The sequence below is a fragment of the Haemaphysalis longicornis genome, unplaced genomic scaffold, assembly GCF_048455015.1.
Source record: "Haemaphysalis longicornis isolate Haplotype H1 unplaced genomic scaffold, Haemaphysalis longicornis Haplotype H1 scaffold_10, whole genome shotgun sequence".
Lineage (NCBI taxonomy): Eukaryota > Metazoa > Arthropoda > Arachnida > Ixodida > Ixodidae > Haemaphysalis > Haemaphysalis longicornis.
In genome coordinates, this window is record NW_027526204.1 from 8831411 (window position 1) to 8843475 (window position 12065).

Below are 12065 nucleotides of genomic sequence, written 5' to 3' on the forward strand. Positions count from 1 at the left end.
CCATTCGCTAGAAAAGCAAGTAGTTGTAAAGAGCGCCTCAATAGATTGCGAAAACAATCAGCTGACGCATACAGGGGGGGGGGAGAGAGAGAGAGGCGTGTGAAACATGTTAAAATAGCGCTGTACAGACGGGACAACAAAGAAAAGACTACACAGGACTAGCGCTGCATATCAACTGAACTCTTCTAGCACACACAAAATGATATATACAGAAACAGCGCATGCGCGAATACAGGGGAAGCCACCAGGAAAAAAAATGAGGGGAAAAAAGCAATCAGGAAAAAGTGATTTCTTTTTTAAGGAAGAAGGAAAATAAATGAACTGGGGATATTATTAAGCTCTCATGGGAGCTCACCTGCATTTATCACAGTCTGGAAGCGGGAATAGTAAGGGAAATAGGATAGGAGAGAGAAAAGTAAAGATTAGAAAGGTGAGGAAAGAGTAGAGAAGAATAGTTCCACTGTGGTCGATTCCGTCGCACACAACACACCACGAACACTGTTGGCTGGCGTAATGCTACGTCCGGGAGACGGGAAGCTTCGAAGGGAACGGTGAAGGGTGGAGGCGAGCTTGGTGCGACGAAGAGCGAAGTCTGCGGCGGTCCCGACCACTTTGGAGTTCGCTGGATAGGAGTGCGGCCGACAGACGGGTACTGGGGGGGGGGGGGGGGGGTGCGGGAGCTGGCACTCGACCGCCCACACCGGCAGAGCGAAAGCTGGGCGGTATCCAACGGCCCCCGGTTGCAACGGGCCGCCGAAATGAAGCCCCTTCGCAGCACAGGAGCACGAAAAAACACGTCCGCTCAACTCCGAAGCGACGACCGAGCTCCCCTGTTGCACCCGCAAAAGCTACCTCTCTGAGCGCCGCTAATCTACGCGCTATCGATACTTCTCAGTTGCGGAGAATGCAAAACTGCATCTAACGCGGCAGCATGGCACAAAAGTTCGCTACCTACCACAGGAAAAACTTCACACAACGTTTCTGCACAGCAAAGTTTTCACGGCGCACTCACAGCCACGGTGGCTGCCATGATGATGATGATGATGATGATGATGGTGGCTTGGTGGCTGCCCCTTTGCATCGGGGGGACACTCCTGAGGGCATATAATCCCCCGGCGCCCTAGCCTCAAGAGTTTTGTTCGTCGCCTCCTTTCCTCATGCTAACGGGCGCAACGGGCTCGTCTTCTCCATTCCTCCAGTCGGCGCCTCGTAGTGCTGACCGGATTCGGCACCACGTCACCAGTCACGAGCCCCGTTGGCGCTGCACTGGCATCCGTGGTGTCGCCCGTGCCCAGTGTGTCCCCTGGCGGGGGATGCACAACGAAGCCAAGCGCCTCCGCCATGGTGGTATCACTAGGGTGGTGGGGAGTCAATTGTTCGCACCGCAACACAATGTGTTCTGCAGTCTCCTCTTCCTCACCACACACCGCACATATCACCTCCTCTGCATCGTCCCATTTCCGCCTCCACGCCCGCGTCCTTAGCACTCCAGCCCGCGCTTCGAACAGCATCGCACTTCCTGGCAAGTTGTCGTAAAAGTGCTCCTGGGAAATGCTGTGTTTGTGTGACGCGTACAGACGGAGAGATGGTTTCGCCACGGCCCTGTCCGCCCATCTTTTGGTTTCCGCAGCCACCACTCGCTCCCGCAGCTGTTTCCCGCTCAGGCTGGTCTCCTTGATGCTATTTAGGACCGATAGCGGCACCTCGTTCTTCTGGGCCAGTGCGCGCACCCGTCCCTTCCACCTTGTGGCGTCACCTGCTAACAGCATACACCGGTGAACCCGGTGTACCCAGAGCGTGTTGCTCAGCGAGCATGCTCGGATCTCGAAACCGAGCTTGGCCACGGCCTCTCGTGCCTCAAAGGAGGACCAGCCTACATCCCCTTGGACTGCCTCATTTGGCGTCGACCGGTGGGCACCCATGATGGAATGCGTTGGTTACTAGGTGAATACTCACTACTGCCGCCAACTCTAGTAGGCAAAAAGACAGCTGGCAACGCTTTGAGGGTGGCATCATGTCAGCGCCCGGGTGTAGCACGGTTTCAATGCATGGGGTGGCCGGGCAGCTTTTCCTCTAGAGTCAGTAGTATTAACTCTATGGCCGCGGCGGGGAGGTACGGAACTGAAAAAGTATCTATAAACGTTGGTCTTGACTACATGTGGAGCCAAGACAAGCTAAGCCACATTCAGAGCGTTAACTTGTCGTAGCCTTCTTACGCGCGCATATTTGGCAGGGTAGTCGATGCTCCTGTTTCGTTATTTCAAACAATGAAATTGTTCCCATTGCAAACACAATGGGAAAAATTTCGGCTCTCACGAACGGGCCTGCGCGGCCCTGTGGATGATACGAACAAGCCAGCAAGGCGCCCGACTGCCGAACGAGCGAGAGACGGCGACGTACGGGCTCTTTCTCCAGGAACGGCAAGGCTGTTGTTTTCTGCACGCGAAAATGCGGCGCAGACTCCACAAGGTAGCTGACGCCGCCGCGAAACCACCCGCGCGCTGCGTGGGGCACGGCCGGTCGTGGCAACCAGGCAGCAGCTTCGGTTGCGAAGTGGTGCGGGGTGCTCGAGCCACCGCTTCTTACCGCTACTTAAAATGCCGCTCAAAGCACACACGAAGTTTCTTGTGCGGTAAATGAGCTTATAATGTGGGCGAAAACGGTGCTATAAAAATCATCCGCGCCGCTAGTGAAAGCGCCCATGAAATATCTGCCGGGGTGCTAAGCCTGAACACCTCCGGTGGAGCCAGCCAGCTGTCTCTTTGAAACTGCCGCCCTGAGGCGCACACCTTCCGATTGGCACGAATTGTCAGGCTCCTCCCACTGCCACGCGCGTCATTTTCTGACCGAGGCACAGGCGACCGCGGGCACAAAATCGTCGAGGCGAGCGTAAAACTCGTGTGTGCAACGCCGACGCGCACGAGTCGCGTGTAAAAACGCCCCTGTAGTGAGCTTGGGCACCTTGAGTGAGGAGATGAAAGTCCAGAAATTACCGCTCGGCGACATGGGGGTTAAAAAAAGCAGAAAAACGTCACGGGTTTCTCCACGCGGAAGTAAAAAAAAATAAACGAAAACTTTTTTCAGTGCTCAATTTGTTGGTCTGTGTTGGGTCATACGAATTTCGGTTGATACGAATATTTTTCGCGGTCCCGCGAGATTCGTATCATCGAGATTTTAGTGTAGAACTTTTTTATGAAGGTCCTGCCAGGACCGGAATGTCTCAGTGACACCTGACAGCTATTCGAATTCGCTTCGAAAGTATTTGCCCCCAGGACTATTCGCTTCGAATTCGCTTCGAACTGAAAAAGCACTATTCGCACAAGCCTAATCACAGCCAATATTTTTAACACCAAAATTTGGAGGTTTCATCTGCATGTACAGGTTCAGCGCATAATAACTGAGAGACTAAGCAGGCGATTTGAGCTGTTGGTTTACATTTATGAAAATTCAAAACTGCTAACAATGAAACAAGAAGTGGCACAGTGCCTATTAAGAGCAAAGTTCATTCCATAGGCTGGGCAGCATGCCAAGGAAAGAGAGGAGTAGAGAGGAAGGCAAAGACATCAAATATGAAGTATGAAACCATGCATGTGACTAGGAACACAAAGCAAGTGCTAAATTCAGCCACTCACATGGGTAATAAAGCTGTCAAACATCAAGATGAAGTATTGTTTTTGTTTAATATATGGACACCCAGATTGCACAGTTGTGTATACATATATCTCCCATCTTTCTCATGGTCACCTTTTGAGCTTTTGCAGCTTGCATGTCTTAATGATTAGGAAAGCACCCACATTTATGCCGCAGAATGTCAAGATTCCTGCCTTTGCCAGTTTTTATTGAGTTCAATATTCCCAGAAATGATTTTACGCGGGTCCTGTATGACTTAGATCTTCCTACATGTTACCAGAATGTCGCATACGACACAGCACTGACGCTATGCAGGATAATCTTGTTTTTCATAGAAATGGCGTTTGTCAGCTCTTCCACGCTTGTGCATTGGCTGAGGCAAGTGCCGTCAAACCCGACTATATCAAACCGTTTACATCAAATTATCCTGTAAACTGAACTTCCTGAACATGGTATATAGGCATTGACAATTGATAGCAAAAACGGTGCCTCACATTGAACAGAAATAGCAGCATCGCTCAATATTTCAAATGTCAATTGCTACGGAAGTGTCCCCCCAATTTGGCTTTCCTTCACGGTGAAGGTAAGATGCACTGGAATGATGTAAAGTATCTAGCCTAATTTACCATGACCTGCTCTTTCCCATCGCTCTCCCTTTCGTGAATCATTGCGCCTCAAAGTACGAGTTGTTGACACGGTAATGCAAACATTAATCTTGCCCGTCTGGTGCTTTTGCTAAAAAGTCCCTTACAGGCAAGTTGTCTCCACACTGTTCTCGTTTGTTGTTTGCTGCATCGTTTGCAATTTGTCAGCTTTCTACCTTGGATATTGCTGTGACGGCTTGCATGGAGCAGCAAAATTCACTTTCTTCCATGAATGCGGCATTCATAAATCCAGTTGAAGGCTGCGAGAGTTGGATGCGCTTTGGTGCACAACATTCTGAGGAGCACGCTCTTGAAGACTGTCTGAAATGTTTCATGTTGGTTGGGTGCACTTTGTTGGCTGAGTATTTCCTGGCAGATGCTACAAATCAAACCATCTGAAACTTCTTTAGATGTGCTAACTTCTGTGCCGGTGGTCAATTTAAAAGTCGTGATGAGGTTCAGGAAGTCTTCGCCGGTGTTGCTGAAGCGTGAAGCGCGCTTTCAGAATTTCTTGATCCTTTGCCAGATCAGTGGTCAGCAAGTTTGTTAGTGTGGATGGTGGTGCCTTGACAGTGACAGAGTTTGTAAGCTAAGATTTTGTTACTGACATCATACCGAGCACAAATAGAAGCTGGCACAATGTAGAAAGCATTGGTAATCCTTGACCTTATCCTTGTAGGTGATTGATGCACTTAGACTTGTCTGGCACTTCGGTGCAACTGTGCAAGGTTGTGGCCTCAGCTGCTCAAACTGTTATACATAGTGGAAAAATGCGTGCTGTCACAGGCAACAAGGTTGCTCAAGCGAACGCCGCCTGTATAAACATTGCCTATCGTGTTGGCCACTTTCCAATGGGAACGGTAGGGACACTTAGTTCAGGCTTAGCTATGTGGCGTGCGCCGGCAGATGTCCTGCCTTAAGTCAGGGGTCGCGAGTCGCGAATTCTGCACCCACTTCTACGACGAGTGTCTGTCAGCTTGCTTTTTGGGTTGCAAGAGCCGTTTCGCTCACATCTCAACTGTGACGGGGCGCTAGTTCTGGGGCGCACTGCGAATCTCGTTCAACGTGTCACTTGCATCATACCTTCTGCATTTTTCGAAAGATGACTGGCAGAGGACGAACTGGAATAGTGCAAGAACATATCAATTGTTGGGTACACAAATAGCAAACAGAAAAACAATATTTTTGGATGGTACAGCCATTATTTTTCTGATATTTTTCTCTATGGAGCATTTAGGGAAGAAAAAAAATGTGTGCACATTTTTTGTTCAAGCGCTCACTTCTACCATTACTTTCCAAAAGATATCGCGTGCTTGTAAATTTTAGGAAATTATAGGAAACAACAGGATAAGCAGTTAGGATCCAGACACTCTGTCCGGGCACTTCTACAGTACAGTCCTCAATTTGAAAGTGTGTACCAATGCAGAGTCCAAACAGCGTCGACAAAACAAGGCTGAAACGCAGAGGAGACAGAGGGTGGAGGCCCCACAGAAAATTTCGGGGCCCGTGATCCAAGTAGGTGAGCGCGCAAAGCCGGCATCAGCCTATGGCACCACAAGTGTTTTTGCGTCTGCCCTGGCGAAGGCGGTTTTGTCAGCGACAGACCAAGATAAACAGGCATGGTAAAAAACAAGAAGGCATAGGAGCACTGCCTAGGTAACGCTAGACAAACTGTCAACCATTTTGCATAGTTTCCCAGAAGCTGCACTGGCTAGCGGACATGAAAGCCCGCAGGAAGGCTACGGAGCGGAAAAGGGTAGGAGATAGAAGTAGGAGAGTGGCTGATAGGCCATTTTTCACTCACGCATTAGGCAGTGTTTATGCAGGCGATGTTGCTCAAGCAGAAGATAGAGGAATATTTCGTACAAAAGTAAGGCAGCTTCATAAAATGTTTTTATAAATGGTGTGTGCTTTAATAATGTTAGGTATTTACCGTGCTTGAATAAAATTGTTTTATACCGAATGGATAGGGGGTTTTGTGAGCCAAACCATTTACATCAGATTTTTCTGCATACTGAACATGGTATATATACATAGAGAATAAATAGCAAAAATTATGCTCACATCAAACAAAAACAGCAACATCTCTCAATATCGTACATGCCAAGCACGTGGAGGTGTCACTGACGGGGTAATCCACTACGAAGCCTGAATATTCCACAATGCCTGTATAATGAGTATCGGCACCTTCCTGTAAGTAAAAAGAACGTACCAGCTACCGAACGAAGAGCGTTTATTGCAGCACACAGCACATGTGCTTAACTATCGTCGCTCAACGCGTCCTCAGACTCGGAGTCCGAGATGGTGTGTTGCGGAGCATCGTCTTCCCACAAGCAGTCATTTTCAACGCCATCCAAGCTGTTGGATATACCGGTGACCTTAAAGCTTCAGAATACAACGTCCGTTGACACCGCTGACCGTTGACTCCACGCTGACAGGGTCCAACCGAGAACAGTCGCAAGCGGTGGCTTCTTCAGCCGTCCGGTCGGCGTCTGCACATGGCTGCCGCTTGCCATCCATTCAGTGTAGAGCCTTCCGAAGTCAACCTTAAAAGGTCGATTCACGCTGACGTCCAATGGCTGCAGCATTTTAGTGAGGCTGCCCGGAATCACGGCCATGTCTCTGCTGACACGGTGCAGCTGTTCCTTCATCTTATCAGTAAGGTGTCTGCGGAAGCTGTCTAACACTAAAAGTGACCCTTTGGCCAACAATGCTCCCGGTCGGTTTTGCCAAACACGTTTCACCCAGTCGAGCACGAAGTCATCGTTCAATCACCCCTTTTCTTGGGCTCGAACCGATTCCCTTGGGGAACACTTCATTGGGAATCCTCTTCCTTTTCAACTCAACATACGGGGGTAGCTTCCGCCCGTCCGCGGTCACACAAAGCATCACTGTGCAGCACCGGTGGTCCACACTATCTACACTCTTCTTGCCGTTCAGTTCGACTGTGTAGTACACCGGACAGTCAAACCACCCAGGAGTTTGACCAGCTTTTGCTATTTGTGACAGTAGATAATTATGTTGATGGCGAAGGCCGATGAAGTACTTATGAAAACTACCGTATTTATTCGAATCTAGGCCGGCCCCGATTCTACGCCGACCCCGGAAAGTCCGAAGCCACGAAAAAAAAACAACTCACCTCGAATGTAGGCCGAACAAAAAGGCGAGGTCAGCATTCACAAAAAGAAAACACGTATATTGAACATGAAGATGCGGTGCTCATTCTGAGTCATCATCGCTGCTAGCCTCTGAATGCCATCCTCGTTGCGGCGCACGCAAATATCTTCTCCCGTTGCGTCCTCCAACGATGGACATTTTTTTCATCCACGTCGAAGTCCCGCCCGGCTTGAACGTTTGACAACTCCGCAGCTAAAACAACTTTTCTTTTAAAAGCGGTACTATACAGTCTGCGCTCGTTACAGCGGATCCGGCAACAACGGACTTTCGGTTACAACAGACCGTTTCTATTGGTTTGTCTGGTTCCCATGCATTTTAAATGGAGTCCACTCTGCTCACAACGGACCTGGCTAGAGCAGACTATCGGCTACAACCGACTAAATTTTAGGCGAAAATTGTTTCGACTGAACATTTATAGCGGACTTCCGCGGGGCCGGCACCCGATGTGCTTTTTCTTTGTTTATTTTGGCAAGAAAACTATTATATCTGGCAACATTGCTGTCAGCCGGGTCATTGGCTCAGCCAAGCCAAGCCAGTGCCGGTGGCTTTTTTTTTTGTGCGACAAGTGGCATGAGTGGCAGGGTAGCTGATTTCACTGTCGGATAAATTAAGCGTAATTAACGCTGTTGAACATGCGAAAAAACCGGCTGACATCGCCAGAAGTACAGGCCTGTCTAAGCAGAGTGAAAAACTCGGGTTCAGTGAAGTTCGGCTTTTATTATTTTTTCAATTCAATTTTCAATTCTATTTTTATTCAGGGATGTATACATATTTACATATGGGTTGTAATACAGACGGAGGTCCTAAGACCGAAGCCGTACGCGGGACCTCCGTCTGTATTACAACCCATATGTAAATATGTATGCATCCCTGAATAAAAATTGAAATGCATCGTTCCCGTTCCGTTCGGTGAAAAAGGTAAGAAATGCCTCAAGTAGGGGTTGTTCCCCATTCATTGTGTGCAATCTGCCGGTAACCGTGCGCAGTCCAACTGGTCTAACTTTCGATTTTATTGCTGTCTGTCATCAGATTATTTCATTATAGCAATGACCAGAATAAAATTGCTAAATATGTGGAAGCTGCCTTGAGGGAACGTCAGGCGGCGATCCGATTTGTTTGAAGAACGGTGTCGGGAAAACCTGCTTTGTCGTGAGGGGATTTAAAAGAGCCTCGCTAATGCTGATGGGCACGACTGATGTTTTATAGCTGGTTTATAATTGGGCCTAGTTATATTCTTGCTTTATTTGCTCAGTTTATCTTGCGTCTTTATACGCTTGACCGCATGCGCTAGGCCTTTTCGAAGTGGCGGTGCTAAGCTTTAGAAACGGTGTTTACGCGATTCTTTGCCCTCGCGCGAACACTGTGCAGAGGTGCTGCAGGCGTGTAGAAAGAACTAAGTGTATGTACTATGCATGCAATATCGGTCAAAGTACCCACTGTAGGGCTCAAACCCCCCCCCCCCTCCGTCAGATATTGCATACTTCGGCTACAGCGGGCGTTTTTTTCCGGATTCAGAGGGTCCGTTCTAACGGGCGTAGACTGTAATGGCACCGCTTGTTTGGTGCCCTTGCGCTGTCAAAACCAAACGGCACACCGCGTGCAGGCCACTATCCGCACAGTTCAAAATGGCGGCATCAGGAGGCGATGCCCCAGCTATGGTGGCTAGAAGGGGGAGGTGACGCCAACGAGAGGCGGAGGCCGCTCCTTCATTTCAAGCCGGGCGTAGGTGGCGCTGTTGACCGTAATGCGATGCTCGCTACGCGCAGCGGGCCTTCGATTAGCCGTGCGCGATGCGCGCGGGCGTCCGAGTAATTTTTTGCAAGTAACGTGAATAAGCTTTAGGGGCTAGTTGGCATAGTCTAGAATTCAATATTAACATTCGCCGCACATTTGAACGAACACAGAGACAGTGAAAAACGATGTTGTGCACCATCAAGTTTGGTTGATTTCAACACTGTTCGTCCTTGTCCAAATGTGCAGCTCACGTAAGTGCGTTAAATCAATAAATTATAATCAAGCGTGACGATGATTGACAGAAACAATTTTAACAGCCAAGTTATTTTTTGCTGGTCCAATACTTCTGCTGCGTACAATCTCAGCGTTAATAAAATCCTTTATTCATGGATGCGTGCAGTTCCGGGAGTACGGGGTGTACACCCACTCCTAAAAAATGTGACTCGGATTCTGAACCAGCAAAGGAAAGTACATAAAATATTTATTGCACAAATATCATGGTAATTCAGTAAAGTAGAAAGATATCAAGTTTACACATGCTTCTGTCAAATTAAAAATAGTATCAAAACATTGCACACCGACAGTAAATGCACATTAAAAAACATTTCGCACCCACAGTGAGATGCCTTGCACTAAGGAATTGTATAACTTTGCACTAAATAAAAAATATAAAATGTTCCACCTCGAACTCACAGTGCAATATGCAGCTTAGAGCAGCCGCCGAAGTTTCAACATCTTCATTTTTTCTCTTTTCGCACTTCGCTTGCAGTTCTGGGACTTGACATGAAAGTGGAGCCTAGTCAGCACATAAAACTTGATAATCTTGTTTGTCAGGGACATGCTGTGGTCAGGGCAGCCAACAAGGGTGAGCTTTGTTAACTGCAGGAATGAAACCAAATCCACGATGCTGTCACTTTTGACTTCTCTTACACTAAAGCAGTGGGTAAAAGTATTCTCAAGAGAGGTGACGAGTGCATTTAGCTTGGCTGATAGATACAGCAGCCCTCCACGGTCCACAGCAGCAGTGAGGGATGCTGCAGCTGGAGGTGACTCGTCCTTGGCTTGTAGGAGCTGCTGGCTGCACTCTGCACATTTGGTGCATGCGATGCTCTTTCTTGCGACGTAGCCAGCCATGTAATATACGAGCCTGGAGTCGCTGGCTTGCACCACCATGGCAGCATGCTCGCTGCCGTGACCGCACTCACTGAGCACTTGGTGTGCTTCTGCCAGGTTCCCTGCATCTAGAAGCTCATCAAGCTTCCTCTGGTCACGTCCTTTGCACTGTCAGCCCTATGAACTGTTCAGTGGAGGGAATGAGGAATTTTGGGAGCTACCAGAGGACATTCAGCGGCACCGTGGTCAGTCTGAGAGAAAGCAGATATAGTGCGTGTGGCAGGCAGAACCACTGGCAGCTCTAGCACCTCTATTGAGCAGCTCTAGTGGAATGTGCAAACTTAAATCGGCTTCGTTGCTGCCGTCTTTGCTGCTGTCACTGTGGGGCGTCTGACAACTCTTATGAGTATTTTCTGTGCATGTTGGCAATTCCCCTTGAGTTCCTCTTTGGTATCTGTGTAGTTCAAAGGTGGGATTCATTGGGCTGATGCCACAGTGCACCGAGCACGCCATTGATTTGCATGCTAGAACAGGCGAGGACTCGGGTTCAAATTTTATGCATGCAAAGAACACAGAATTGCGGCACAGAAAAGTCAAAATTAATGCCCTGATCCCTTCAACCGTCGCTAACCTTCGCATTGCTCTTCCTAGTGTGCCCCAGGTCTGTGTAGCATGTCTGTGTGCCATTGAAGAATAGTGCTGAATATTGCTGAATAATACGGGTCCTCCTGTTGGTATGTTTTTTTTGGTCGCTTTGTTGCGAAAAAGCTGCTTTCATTGGAATAACTTTCACGTTGGAATGTTTTACAGAGGCACCCAGCGTCAGTGGAGTATGCTCAATCTACATCCCTGAGGTGTGACGTTGCCTTTTGCGTTGCATTACTGACAAGCAGCCTGCTCCACGCGTTGAAATTCTCTGACTGTTATGTTTTCACACTCTTGTGAGACTGTCATAGTACTAATGCCTTATGGCGGCGTAGGCACAGAAAGCATGCACTAAGTGTTCGTTATGCCATCAGCTTTGGCTGCACAAGGTGGCTATCTCTATGCCACTTCACCATTTGTGCCCTGATAAAGCACTTATGTGCAGTTCAGTTGTTGCTTGCAGCTACTGTTGAACATTGGCCGGGTGCCTGTAAATTATTATGTACCAGATACCAGTGTGTTCTGGAGTGTGCGATGTAGTGGCAAGAATGATTGGAGTGCATAGGAGTGAGACGGGGGGTCACGCTCTTCCTGAGTGATTCAGTATCCCAGGCACCTGCCTTTAGTGCTCATATTAGATTTGCCTAGGACATTGAATTTTGATTTTTTATCCTAAAGCAGTGTGTGAAATTGTAAGGCATTTGAGACTTCTTTATGGGCAAAATTCTGTGAAGCCAGGGCCGTCATTTTTGTATTCATTAATCTGGAGGTTCCTGTTATGCCAAATGTAGTTGGTTTACATAATAGTAGATTCAAATTTGCAGTGCCCAAAAACCTCCAGATTAAGTATATACCTTTCTTGCGAGTCAACAGGTGCTCGATTGGAATTGTTTTTATCATGGGTTTTGAGTTTCATTCCCTTAATTAATTCGTTATTTACTGTATCTGTAAATGCCTTCCTGTGGTGGTTCTATCTTCTAAATAAGTTTTCACCTTTACATAACTTTCCAACAATAAACCAGTTTCTGTTTGCTAGCTCCCACTCCTGCTCAGGCCTGCATGACCTGAATTATCGTAAATATTGCATTTTTTAGGCATCTAAGCCACCTCAAAAACTGATAT

The 12065-nt window shown here is 48.0% G+C and overlaps 1 protein-coding gene across 10 annotated transcripts in view; it reads left to right on the forward strand.

Annotated features, from left to right (window-relative positions):
* Nucleotides 1-12065, forward strand: part of LOC144158159 (uncharacterized) — a 38318-nt gene that overhangs the window by 24152 nt on the left and 2101 nt on the right. The gene's annotated exons all lie outside the window — the stretch shown is intronic.